Source organism: Lycorma delicatula, chromosome 8 (assembly GCF_047948215.1).
Source record: "Lycorma delicatula isolate Av1 chromosome 8, ASM4794821v1, whole genome shotgun sequence".
Classification (NCBI taxonomy): domain Eukaryota; kingdom Metazoa; phylum Arthropoda; class Insecta; order Hemiptera; family Fulgoridae; genus Lycorma; species Lycorma delicatula.
Window position 1 is genome coordinate 88,831,892 of NC_134462.1, and position 14,384 is coordinate 88,846,275.

A 14,384-nucleotide genomic window follows, 5' to 3' on the forward strand; every position below is an offset into this window, starting at 1 on the left:
TAGTGTGCGTTTTACGTTTCAGTATCGATTACAGATTTTATAATATGAAACGTGTATTTATTTCACGCATTAAGGGATATTTTTATAAGAAAGGAAGGTTTAATTGTATTTAAACTACGTGATTTTATGCCGTGGAAACATCCATGTTTTGATGAATTCTCAGAAGCTTTTTCAATTTGTCCTTGTCAATACATTGCTAAACGTCACGTTTTTTTCCCTATGTAAAAGAGAAGTAATTTATTATTATTATTATTTTTTTTTTATAAAGAGAACACGTTTTCCTAGGATGGTTAAAATGACAAAACATTTACTGTTATACGTTTGGAAATCCAGTATTTTTAAAATTGTAAATTTCCGTACACATTTAAAGGAATTTCCTTGTACATTATTCAAAGTTATAAATTTATTTAAAAATTTAAAAACTCAGTCCCATTTCGAAAACCATAATTAGCAATAATGTATCAATTAATATGTAATACTGCAGTAATAGTTATAATTGTTGTACTTTCGTTTGGCCTCCAGCATTCTTAGAACATCTGGCGGAACTTAAATTTAATCGAAATTTACCAGAAATTAAGTTTTCCGCAGCCGATAAGGGTGCACTAGTTATACCCTTATTATAAGTGTACCCGATAAGTGCACCCTTATTTCGTGTAGTGATTGCTTGTCATCGTATTATTTTTTTGAGTTGCCGTTTCGGAAAGGTTATTAATTACAGATTGACAACGACGAAAATTTTCAAAAAGAGTTTGAGCGGATGACGGTATCGAGAAAGTGGTGACGATAAAAAGTTATTTATTCGGACTGATGACAATTTAATGGCATTCTTACGGGAGGAATAATTAGAATGTATTTTTTAAATACGATGTTACTGAAGCAATTATAGACCTAATTACAAAACTAGCGTAACTTCATATGTAGGGTTTTTACCGATAGTAAAAAAAAAAACGCCAGAGAATTTTCTTTCATTACTCAAAAATCTTGAAGTATTATTGAAATTACTTACATTAATTTACATGTTTACATTAATTGATGTGATCGATTTATATTAATTTACATGTTTTAATGATGGAAAAATATGCAGTTAACAAATCGGATGCATTTTGCCGTTCGCGGGAACGGTATCTGCTACCTTAATAACGGTCGTTGATCTCGTACTAAAGCGGGGTCTAAAACTAATCCTTTTGTGACCCTACTGTTACCTGGTTACCAACAGGTAAAATTTCTCAGAATTCTCAAAACGAGATTCAAAATAATTAAACTTTCAACTTCGATTATAAATATTAAGTGCATTTAGCATATATTTTATTATTAATACCGTTAAATCTTTTGATAAACCTACGCCTCGTCGATGTAGGTGATCCTGATATTTCTCTTAACGTCAACTGGATAAATTTAAAACACTGTTTATAAATAATGAATGTTGTAATTAATAGAACTACAACGATTATTTGAATACAATATATGGAATATCTTGTAAGTAAAAATCTTACCGGCGTGACAGAGTTAAAACTCTTAACGCATCTTAGTCTTACGAACCTAGAACTTCTCGAACCCTATACCCCATGTTCATCACTATCATTCCACGAACATGGGACGTAACTACCGATGGATCCCGACTAAATAAAGCAGATTTTTTGTTGCCGAAGATTTCTGAATTATTGCATTTATTCTCACTGTTAAAAAAATTGTTTAATAGTATGAATATTCTTACTTTGATGTCTGTATGTAATATAAAATTACAGAAAAGAAACCGAAATTTCTGAGGAAGTCGAAATGAATTTTGAAAACTACTTAGCCGTATTTTGAAAAGTATTGTTCGATTTTCTTAATGGTTCTCCCTTGTTTTTCTCTTGATTAATAACGAACTGCAGGATGAAGTTGATGTACCGCGGATTTAGAAGTATGTTTCACTCCGTCGTGTGGTCGGTTTACTGCTTGAACCGTACCTATTTGTGGTGTTTGGGTGATCTTCCGCATACAGCGTGTGCAATAAAAATAAAAGCAAGTAACTTGGATTATATCTTATTGAATTATAATTATGTATTTCTTATTGTAATTTTCTACTTTACGAATATTTATTTACGTAATAATATATAATTATTATAAATAATTTTAGTAGTATTGCTGTATTACCTTTTTTTAGTTTGGTAGGTAGTTCGTAATAAAAAGTATGAAATCATTTGTTCGTTATTATTATTATTATTATTTTACGAGTTATAAACTTTACGAGCTATTTCGCAATTGCCTTTGAAATTAATTTATTTTATCTTTACGTTGTATAAGTGAAATAGAATTGAGTTTATAAAAGTGTAATTTAACATGAGTTTTATAGCCGTACTAAATTACATTTTGTGTTGCTTTTATCCTAAATTAGTATAGAAAGTTTTACGTGTGTTAACATGTGTACGTATGTATTTCAGCGAAGGAAAGGAAATAATGAGAAAGTGTGACATTGCGGTATGGAAAAAAATTTGCTGTCTGTTAAAAATGAACTGCTGCAGCCACGTTATACACTACGCTCGGCCATTACACTCGACGATAGAGAAAATCGTTTAATAACGAGTCTTACTGTTTTTTAATTCAACCAAGAGTTCGGTTTGTACGTATATACTCTGCGGTCGGTGTGTCTCGTGTCGTCTTCATTTTATGAACTGTTGCGTAAGTGTAACATCTAACAGTCAATGTACGACTATAACGGTCCTCTATATATGGTGGTCTCGTATGTTGCGACCGCAATACGGTACGTGTTTTTTATTACTGTTATTATCTTACAGTAATTTTAATTTTCATTCACGCTGTTTATATTTATGATTTTTTTTAATTATCCTTAATATACATTGTCAACTATTTTTAAAACGGTAGTTTTATTCTAAGTCAAATTTTTGTTACTAAAGATCAAATTTGTAAACGAAAATTGAAGTAATATTTAAGAGATTTTGTTTACGTCACGCTTGATTGGTTTATCATATTCGGTGAAAAGTGTGTTTATATTTTTTTGTCTTTTAAACATCACATCTCCCTTCGGAAACCCCCTCCCCGTAAAAAAAGAAATAACATGTTTTGTTCTGAGTTTCAGAGTTGTTTTTTTTGGTTTTTTAAGAAATTTTTTCCGGATTCAAACCGGTACGGTTCTAAAATAAATAATCAATGTTTGGAGTTTTTCTTATTTTATCCTAAGCATGTACTCATGTATGTCGAATTTTTTTGAATAAACCTTCACGTAGATTAGCGTACGCGTTCGTTCGAATGTATATCTTTACCTTGGTGGTAGTTTATTTATTATTGCTTGTAATGCTTTGTTCACAACAGGCAGAGATGAAACGAGAACCGATGACGTTTTCATTTCTATAATGAAAGTTTTCATTTATTCAGATGTAACCCGGGTGTACGGGAGGCTTTGATAAAATCTAGACATTGTGTCAATTCATGTTTATTTATGAAAGGAGGTCGGAATTAGGATATTACGTACGGTAAAGAGATATAAAATCATAAAAAAGGTTTTTCTGTCGATCAATTTTTGTTTTCTTCCCTTTGCATTTCTAACTTGAGCGGAAAATTATGTTCCCTGTTATGTAAAGTTTTATCGGAATTTATTAGACGATTCCTTTTCTGGTTCATACCTCTTAGTTGGAAGAGTAAAATAAAAAGTAAAGAGGAAAGAAACTTTTTTTTACAAAAAATAATAAATAATAATAAAAAAAAGATAGTACAAATTTTCGATTGTTAGTTATTTATTGCAGATTGTAGACTCTTTAAATTGCTTAAATCATTTAACATTTTATGTAAATTAATCTTTTCTTTTGATTCCGAAAGTAAATAATACATAAGTAAAATTTATTTTTTATTTTTTTTTTCGATTTAACAAACTAGGTAAAATAAAATTAACTCGTCGTTGCAGATCAGTTGTTCAACAGTTGATTTTCGAAGTCGAAGGTTCTGAGGTTCAAACACTACTAAAATGCTTTTATACGAATTTGAATACTAGACAGTTGATAACGTTGTACTTTGATTGGTCGGGGTTCAATTAATCACATGTCTTAGGAATGGTCGGCCTGGGTCTGTATAAGACTACGCCTCATTTACATGTCATTCATATAATCCTCATCACATTGGACCATGGGGGGGGGGGGTTGCTTATTGTTTACTCACTAGTTGAATAGATTGAAACGTACACATTTGGAAAAATACAAAATATAAATTATAGATATATAAATTATATTTTTTAAATAAATAATACTCCGGAACTATAAAAATAATTGTGCTATTTATTTTTAAACTGTTTAAAAAATGGGGAATCTGTATATATTAGATTTAAAAAATAAATAAAATCACGCCTACCTTTTTGTTAATTTAAACAAAAATATTAATTTTTAATATAAAAATGTAATTATTTAATCTTTTTTAAATTTTGTTTATGTTTTTAAACATTATTCACAATTTTATACAAGTACAGTAGAATTTGAATATGTTACTTTATGTACAGAAACATGTCAAAGGGAACAACAATTTTTAACATACATCAACCTTTTAGCTATCCAAATTTTATTTACTTTTTCTTCATCTTAAATGTATATATATATTAATTCAGCTTTTATATGCCTTAGTGAATAATTAACTTCTACTAGTAATTTTACGTAAGAATATATTATACTCGCCTCTTCCGTACGTAAATTGAAGTAAGATCCTCATTAAACCTTCATCCTTACATAATTAATTGGGCATCCAGTGTGGGTTAATTAGCCTGACTTCCTAAATATTTCTAATATTTACTCACCTCTATTGTTTAGAAAGTTTTTTTAGATTTCAGTATTTATAATACTTGAATTTACAATGTTACTTGTAAATAATTCAAATTACTATTATTTCAGGTTTTTCAAATATTTTATTCGACGATTTTTACTTCCTTGTACGAAGTAAAGGAAGTATTGTGTGATAGCGAAAAATTTCGGTTTAAAGATTTCAACGGAAATATCCATTTTGACCATCCTTTAATCCATTTTGACTAGTTTCGGCGTGACGCTCGTACGAACACGATTAGCCGTAGGATGTTGAAATTTTGGATTTAGGATTGTTGTAACATCTCGTTGTGCACCTCCCCTTTTGATTACAATCGACTGGACCAAAAGTGTCCAAAAAAGCCCAAATCCAAAAAAAAAAATTGAATTTTGGACTTTTTCTTAAGAGCAGTAATAAGCCCTCTCATTGAGAGCTTTTCAACTATATATATCATAAGTGGTACTTATTTTCATCAGTTCCAGAGTTATAGCCAAATAAAAATTTAATTAATGAAATATTTGGATCTTACAAGGGAAGGAACATCGGTTCGATTCATGTTAAATATATTGATTTATTAATAATTATTAACCTGTGATTGTAAACAATTTTTTACAATCAATAATAATTCAATAATAGCAATAAAAAAAAAAAAAATAATCAGAAGTTATTTGTGAAATAAAATTTTATTTACTTTTAAAAATGTGATAATGTAATTTAATCGGCGTACAAGGAAGCCATCTGGAATTCACATCAGATTTTTTCAAAATAGAATACCTTAACATACACTATGCCGTTTGTTGGTACATATTTTTATAGGCTTAGTTAAAAATTCTCCAACAACTTTATTGGTATTAAAAATATTATAATGTATTGCCGAGAGAAGGTTTCAGAATCAAAAAACGGTAAATCTGATTCGTTTTTTTGCATTTGCTGGAAAATTTGTATTCTTTCTTAAAGAGCATGTATATTTTTATCGAATAGATTCAATATACATTGGATTTCCATCGAAGAAGTGTAACTGCCCGTTTTCCTAAGATCGTACATGACCGATTATATTTCTTTCATACATCAACCTCATCTTAGGATAACTAAATTTAAGTGGAATATTCAGTTTTGCAGACGAAAATTATTTATTTTTTACAGTATCAATCTGTTACAAATAAGTGCTGTTACTAAGGTCTTACTAATGATAAATAGTATATGTATTCAATAATTATTTCCATAATTGTACGTAAAACTATCCTTAGGTATATTTTTTATTAGCGTAACTGTATCAAACATTGTACGTATTAAACTGCTAACTGAATTTAATTTGAAGTTTTGAATTGTACAAATGTAAATATACCCGCATGTGTACACATGCACGAAATCACCCGGTTGTACATAAAAAGAGAAAAAAGGAGGGGAAAGAGAATCGAGAGATATTACAAGCATTACAGCTTCACAAAAAACCTAAAATCGATTTTAGGTAAAAGCGGCATGACTTTTCCATTTCCCTCGTATGTTTATGCCGGTGTATACAAGAGGATGTATGCTCTTATTTTTTACAACTAAGGAAATAAATTGTGGTGGACATCGCAGAATCCTTCCGAATTCCGTTTTATCTGTATAATATGTTTTTTTTTATGATATAAAAGAACAGATTATTATATTTAATGACACATTAATTGTATGATTTCATGTAATTTAAGGTTTTCATATTAAATGCAATTAGTTATCGAATAGAAATAAAGTTACTAGTTAATGTATTTTAAATTGTTCAAAATTATTACATTAATTACCTCTTATATATTTTTTCTATTAGTCTGTTTAACTGATAACTTGTGTGTAACTTTCTTAATAATTATATGATATTTTGTAAAATTTGAACTGTTATATTGATTGACTTATGTCATAATAATTAAGCATACATATAAAATGTAAATTATTCCTTAATGTAAATCACCAGAGTATCGTGAATTTTTCTTTATTTCTGATGGGAATTAAACATCTATTACGACTTTTATTTTTATTTTATTTCTACGTTTATGTATTTTTCCGATGAATATTTTAAAAATTTAGAATGAATTTTGGATCTTTGTCGATGAAATCATAAATACAGTCACCGTATTAATTTACCGTTTAAATGATATCTATCACGAGTTATTTTCAACATAAAATCGTTCAACAACTGTACGGTATAAAAAAATAATTGTTTAAGTAGCCTGTTCGTTGTTGTAATAACGGTCTTACGAAATAGATTGAAAACGAAATAATGGGACTACTTACAGATAAACTGATAAAACTTATTTTATTTTTACTCTTCGAGATTTAAATTTTAACAACTTGTTTCATAATAAAGCTAAAAAAAGCAGGGTGATCTTACTTTATTCGCTGTGTTTTACCGAATTTTCACAGTATTACTTTAAGTCGCACAGTGGAAGTAGGGGTTGAAAATGGATTTTCTTTATGTTTTGAGGTATTAGGAGAACGAAAATATTCACTTAAATTTGGGTTTCCTTATATATTTATAAATATATGGGCTTATGTATAACATTTTCTGGCTCGAAAATCTCCAAAATTACTAGATCAGTTTTATTGAAATTAAGATATGCTGTAGTAGTGTATCTGAATTTATGCGTGTGAAAATAAAGATTGGTTCGAGTCTTCTCGAGTTACGCTCAATTTAAGGCCGAAAAAATTTGAGCGTGGCAACTCAGAAACGTGGTTCGGTATAAAGCTGTGAGTTGGAATGTTGATTTTTGTTATCTACAGTATCTATTTTTAGCGATATTGTTCGGCGCATTCATATAGCGTTACCTATTTTGAGAGTCATGATGACTGGGTGTGTGTTTTTTACCTAAGGGTAATGTTGACTGTGTAGTGGTGTATTTTTCATACGCGCTTATGCGATGAATCATAGTGGTGAGTTGAAATATCTTCGGAAGCAAACAAAATAAAATAACGAAAAGTCGCTCTTCTGCGCAGAACTACGCTAGAGTTTTTTCTGTCAACATATGGGAATTCTTTTCATACTGAAAATTGTCTTAAAAATATCGAACATTTTATTTAGTCTAACTCTATTTTACTAACTCTATTTTATGGCTGTATGAAATTCTACAATAAAAAATTCTAAAAATATACCCTGTAAAATATTTGATAACGTTTTTCTCAGCGTCCTCATTATAACTGGATGCTTTTGTACCAAGGTTTCCCTGTTATTGGCTATAACCCACATTACCTATACGATAAATATTTTCGGTACTTACGTATTAACGCCACCGCAGCTACAGCTTTATTTAAAATTGAGTATTTATTTTATTGAGTCTATTAATTTTAAGAAATGGTTATTTATATTTATTTATTTTATAAATATGATTTAACCAAACTTAACCTACGCTCGCTAACCTTGACTAATTAACGCCGTAATTTTTTGAGTATTTATTTAATAAATTCAGTAATTATTGCAATTATTTAGTCAAGGTTAGCGAGCGAAGCGAGCGTAGGTTAAGTTTGGTTAAATTATATTTATAAAATAAATATTATTAAAATTAATAAAGAGACTGTTTTGAATCTATGTTAAACTCTATATCGGCCCATTTCCCACCGAAATCCGATTGACTACTTTGTTTTTAAATAAAGCTGTAGCTGCGGTGGCGTTAATACGTAAGTACTTTCTTACTTAGTCTGTCAAAACGAAAATACCGTTTTCTTAATCTGATTAAATAAAAATAAGTTTCGTTCCTGATTGAAACAGCTATTAATTGAAATTGGAAAAAAGAGGTTGAAAATCTTTAAACCAGTGGTCTACAATCTCCAAAATCGGTCGAGAAAAGCAAGAAATATCACATTAATTAATTTATACTTGTAATTTCATAAGAATATGTTTAACGCATTGAACACAGACGTTAAAGTTCGTGTTCTTTGGGTAGTATTAATTTTAATCTATGTTGTTTTGTTTATTGGATTTAAAATAAATTACTTAATTATGTTTTTAATCGTTAATTTAGGTTTATTTTTAACTGTTTTTTATGTAAGATTTGTGTTCTAATTTTGAGGCAGATGTATCGGTTTAATTGAATATATTGAAACAATGTATTTTTGAAATTAAAGGTGGTGAAATAATAACGTGATTTTATTTAAGAGTTTTGAAATAAACATTCAAATATGAATTAGTTGGGGTTTTTTTTTTTTTTTAATTCATAAACGTATATTTTCATACATTTAATCCATTTATTTTTATATTTCGTTGTTCGTGTATTTTATTTTGTAATAAATCATTGGCATACAAATCTATTTAAAAAGTGATTAATATTTCTTTTTTTTTTCCTTTGTATCTAGCCTTTTTTTTCTAGTATACTAATTTGATTTGAATTATGTGTTGTGAAATTCAAATATGGGACAAAATATAATATAGAATGACGAATTCTCTTTTATTTTTTGCAATGCAATTTAATCCGGTCAGCATTTTGTGGAATTTAGACTATGGTGCAGTTTCACTTTCTTATTTTTTCTTTATTATTAAAATATTTTTAACTATTAAACTAAATGAAATATTTAACCCGTTTTTTAACGGTGACTTTATTGTCGTTAATATTCATAGTTTTAAATGGTTTCTGAGTAGAAACTTTTTAATTTTTTTATTATTTAAATTTATTACTTTCCTAGGAAAGTAATAAATATTTTCATTTTTGGATCGAGTATTTCTCAAAAAAATTGTTTTTACCAATATTTTGGGCAAATTAACTCAGAAACGTTTCCGTATTCGGTTTCAATCGAATGATTTGTGTGCTTTTGGTGTAGGGGGATTGTTTCAAAACGCAAATACAAAAGTATTATAACATTTAAAAGAACAGAAAGATATATTTGACACAATTGAGTTAAAACTAGTCGTATAATGTTGAAGATCAGAAAATGTGGTATACGATAAGTTCCAGTATATCTGTATTATATGCCAATGAAAAAAGAACCCTCGCATTGGAAAGCGTACGTAGGCGTTTGCCTGGAAAACAATTTTCCACCTCTAAATTACAGAAATTTACATATGTTAAGAACCTGTGTAAATTACAAAAAAACATACCGTATTTTTTTTTCGGAAAGAAATTACGTTCACTGTACAATCAGTTTCTTTGGTGAGTAGAACGAACCTTACCATACCAAGAGGTACGGTATAAAATTAATTTCTTTCTATTCGTTGATCGCAGTGTAATTCATTTGTTCATACGGCTCGCTAGCCAGTCGCTATACTCACTAGTCAAAGCAACTTTGGTGGGCGGTAGTAAAGTCCGATGTATTTGAACGGTAGCAAGTTTATCTTCCTTGCTGTCATTAGCAGTTTGACATTCATGGCGGATTTTTTTACATTCGATTCCCTTATGCAAAACTACGAACAGTCGTACGAACTCTTACTGTTGTAATCAGATGAAGAGGGGAAAAAATACGGCAAGACATTTTTCGGAATGACGAGATACACGTCGAAGAATTAAAAATCATCTTCCTAAAGGTCCAGGAAAAAAGTATTGCTTCCAAAATCAAGCATTCTTTTAAAAATATTATTAATCCAATTTTTTTTTGTTTTTTCTTTAGCCGTTTAATTTCTTCAAAAACGAAGAAAATAAAATTAAAAAAATTAATCTTCTTTGTGTAATGTATTGAAATGCTTCAGTAAGTTACAACCGTGCTGTGATAGTAAATGCATCGATAGTCGCATAGACTGGCCCGGCGATGCAACTAAAGGTGGATGTACTACGTTGAAACCGCTGACGTACCGTTGAACTGATGGATGTACTCTTTAACACCTTGATAAATGATAAATATTTCTGAACCGGAGGTAAAATAGAAAATAAATATAATAAAATTGAAAATCTAATGAAAACTCGTCATAAAAGCAGGATGGCAAGCACCATTTGACCTTTTGTGTATAAATAAGCGTGTATGTGTTTGTTATGTAACCTACACAGTTTATTTATGAATTTAACAAATCGATCTTGTAACGGCGAATAATTTTACTCGGTTGCTTTTTTAATGGTAATTGTTTACGTTGTATTTAATTTTTATCTGATCATAACTATTAAAAATAAAGATTAAATTTTATCTTACAACTGTTTTCTTGCTCCCTATTTAATAATAATGCGGTGTTGCCATTTTCAATTATATTTGCACATAAGGTGTGTTACAATTATTTAATCATTTAAAGTTTACGTAATTTTATTATTTTTTTTATCAAATGTCGTTTTTATACTGTTTTATTTTAAGAGGTACTTCTGTTATCTTGAAAAATTAATGATTCATTTAAATGGTGTTATTTGTTTTTGTATTAGTATATTTTCGTTTTATTCATTGTTGATATGCTTTTTATTGTTAAAATTTATATGAGATCTGTGTAAGAATAATTTTTTTTTTAGTTATTATTTTAGTGAAGTTTTTTCTTTTTTTAGATAATTAATTAAAAGGTGAGTGATTTGTTGTATAGGATTAATTGTAATTCAGTTATTTCATTTATAAACGCAATAATTTCATATTAAAATTTCATTTGCATGTTGCAAATAATTCATCGAGTTCATCTTCATGTCGAGTTTGGTATTTAAAGTTGAACTACTAATTTTGCCTAAAACGAATTAACGATGTTTTGCAAATGTAAGTACTTAAACTGTTGTTATATAGTAGTATATGAACTATATTGTAGGTATTAAGATTTTTTTAATTCAAAATGAATATCTTTAATATTTTTTATTAAAGATGAATTAAAAATACTTATTAATTATTCCTGTTGCATATATATATATATATATATATATATATATATATATATATATATATATATATATATAAGAAATATTATATACTATAATATTTCTAGCGGTTTTTAATGATTCAATATAAATTAAAATATTTTTTAGGTTTTAAATATTAACATTTAAATATTACTTGTGGTAATTTAAGAATAAAAATGTATTTTTCCCGCCATTAAAATTGATAACGTTCTTATACTATCGCAAGTCACGATATAATGAAATATATAATTTTAAACGTATCAAATAAATAAATATTTTATTCTGATCTATTCATAATGATAAAATACGGTGTATGTATCATTTCAAGAATAGATGAAAATAATTTGAAGAAATTAATTTGTAGTTTTTCCACAGTTAATATTGTTTTGATTTCTTAAAACGTCCTAAAAAAAGGGATTTCTCAGTTAGACTAAAATGTATTCTAATTTTTTTGTGTGTATTTTTAGATAGTATTTTCGAGATACGAACAAATTTTTATAATTATTTAAAAAAAAATAATTATAAAAATTATTTCCCGTCTAAATAGCACTATAGCTTTAGAAGTTTTGTAATCGGTCCAATTTGGGCACCTAAGGAACTCAAAAAACCAGATGGAAATTTTCCAGATGTTAGTTTTCGTATGTACATTAACATAACGTTTTGTTTTAAATCAAAATAAAATCTTTTTTAAAGACCGAATACAATAAATTAATCATTTGAATAATTATTATTTCAAAGTTGACAATAAAATAATAGCTGATCAGTAATACCTAATACTGTATTAGGGTTTAAATCATTCTATAAGATACATTAAGTATTTCTGAACTGTGAAATGTACTGCTGTCGTTAGCGAAGATATTCTGTGAATTTTAGTTTGAACGTGATCGGTTTGCCATCGCAGGATTCCAGATCCCAAAACGATTAATAAAGCTTTAATTAATATGCTTCTATGTATGAGGGTTGTTATTGAATTTATTATCGTGTATATATTTGGTGTTTGCCTCTAAATCACCTTATGTGTCCAGAACTAATGGACCGATTTTGACCAAACTTGATCAGATTACTTCTACATATGGGACAGTGATGCCATTAAATTTTCCACTTAAAAGTCAAGGGGGTGAGGATATAGAGCAAGGTCACTCTCAGTATCTCGAGATTTCGCGTAATTAAGGTCATACTTTTCTTAGGCACTTTTGTTAATATTTAAAAAATAACAAAAAATTGCAAGATCGCACCCTTATCACGAAGAAATGCTGTTGCGATCATCTGGTACGTTGTGACGTCACAGGTGAGCGGTAGAATTAAATAAATGAATAATATTTAAAGTGTGAAAAAGTAACTCGGTCTAGCCGGGTCTCAACTCGATCGCCCGGTTGACTCGGTACCTTGTACGTTAAGTCTCATGGCTACACCAATCTGCCGATCGTAAAGCGAAATTTGTTCTATGTAAGTTGTGAAATTACATTAGTTGTACCAACCGTCGCTGCTAGTACCTCCACACCAGCGCGAATTAAATACGGTAAGCCCGCACGATTTACTTAGAATCATTGATTTAAATAAACGAAAAAAATATTACATCTAAATAAAATGGTAAATATTTTAAATTAAGTTGTGTGTGTATGTGTGTGCATAAGCCGTACATCAGACACAACCCACAGTCCTACATCTGTGTCGATAATTTTTTTTTTTAAATTTCAACTATTTGAAATCGGCTATATATTAAAAACTAACAAGCTGGTTATTCAGTCGGTGATTTTTAATTTAGCGCCGCTTTAAGAAAATAGAAACGATTAAAACATTTTTTTTAATTATTGTTTTTTTATTTCCGTTTTTTATCGTTTGGAATTATATTTTTGTAAACAATGATCATCAAAAATGAAAAACAAGTAAACCTATAACATAAAACGGCATTTACTTATCAAAGTAGTCGAATTGTACAACAAAAAATAAATTAACGAATTTAAAGTTTTAATAAATGCAATGATTGTTTTTTGTTTAAATAAAATTAGATATGAAAAATTTATAGCTTTCTCACCATATTTATCAGGATAAAAAAAGTAAATAAAACTTTGTAAGTAATTTTTTTAACAAAATTTTATTTGGATTTATAGTCAACTGAAAATGTATTATATTTTTATCGTATTTTTGTTTCTTCTATGTATATAACATTTAAAGTACAATGTTTCATAAAATTAAATTGGCTTAGTAAATATTTGCTGTTATAATGACGGTGGAACAGATGTATTTTATCGCGAAAAGTTTTGTTAACTGCTGTCATATAATTTTAACGAATAATCTATTCCATATCTTAATAGTTAAATTTATTTGCTAAAGCATTTAAGGAAGAAATATGTTTTACTACAAAAAGCTTTGTTTTAAGTGTAGACTATACGTTTATATCGTTATTATAATAATTATTATTCTTTTATTATTCTATGATATTTGATTTTATTTCTTTTCATGTATCTTTTTCTCTTCTCGTTTTTCACTTTCATAATTTTAATATTAACTGGTGATGTCATTTGCAGATGTATTTCTCATTTTCTAATTATAGTGTGGAAGTGACGTAGTTTATATAGTTTAAATAGGGTGTAATAAGAGTAGAAAAAGTTTTAATTTTACTGTATTTTTCACGTATATTTTTTTGCATTAATTATATTTTAATTTAAAGAAAAAAATGCTTCATTTAAAGGAACCATTGAATTTTATTTTATAGAAAATAAATTGTTTATAATGCGATGTTATTTTTATTGTTTAATTCTCGTCAAGTGTTCCTTGAAATATTCTTTTAATTTCGCGTTTTATTGTGTAAAAATATATCTTAAATAGCATTTTTTAGTAGTAGTAGTAGTA

The 14,384-nt window shown here is 28.2% G+C and overlaps 1 protein-coding gene across 4 annotated transcripts in view; it reads left to right on the forward strand.

The window, feature by feature from the left end:
• The window catches only part of Evi5 (ecotropic viral integration site 5), a 517,609-nt gene that overhangs the window by 358,654 nt on the left and 144,571 nt on the right, over positions 1-14,384 (forward strand). The window contains exon 1 of one of the 4 annotated variants that reach the window (XM_075372337.1): positions 11,338-11,394. The exons of the other annotated variants lie outside the window; for them this stretch is intronic. The gene's annotated coding sequence lies outside the window, so the exon portion shown is untranslated. Of the gene's footprint in view, positions 1-11,337; positions 11,395-14,384 lie in introns of those variants that run through there. 4 annotated transcript variants of the gene reach the window in all.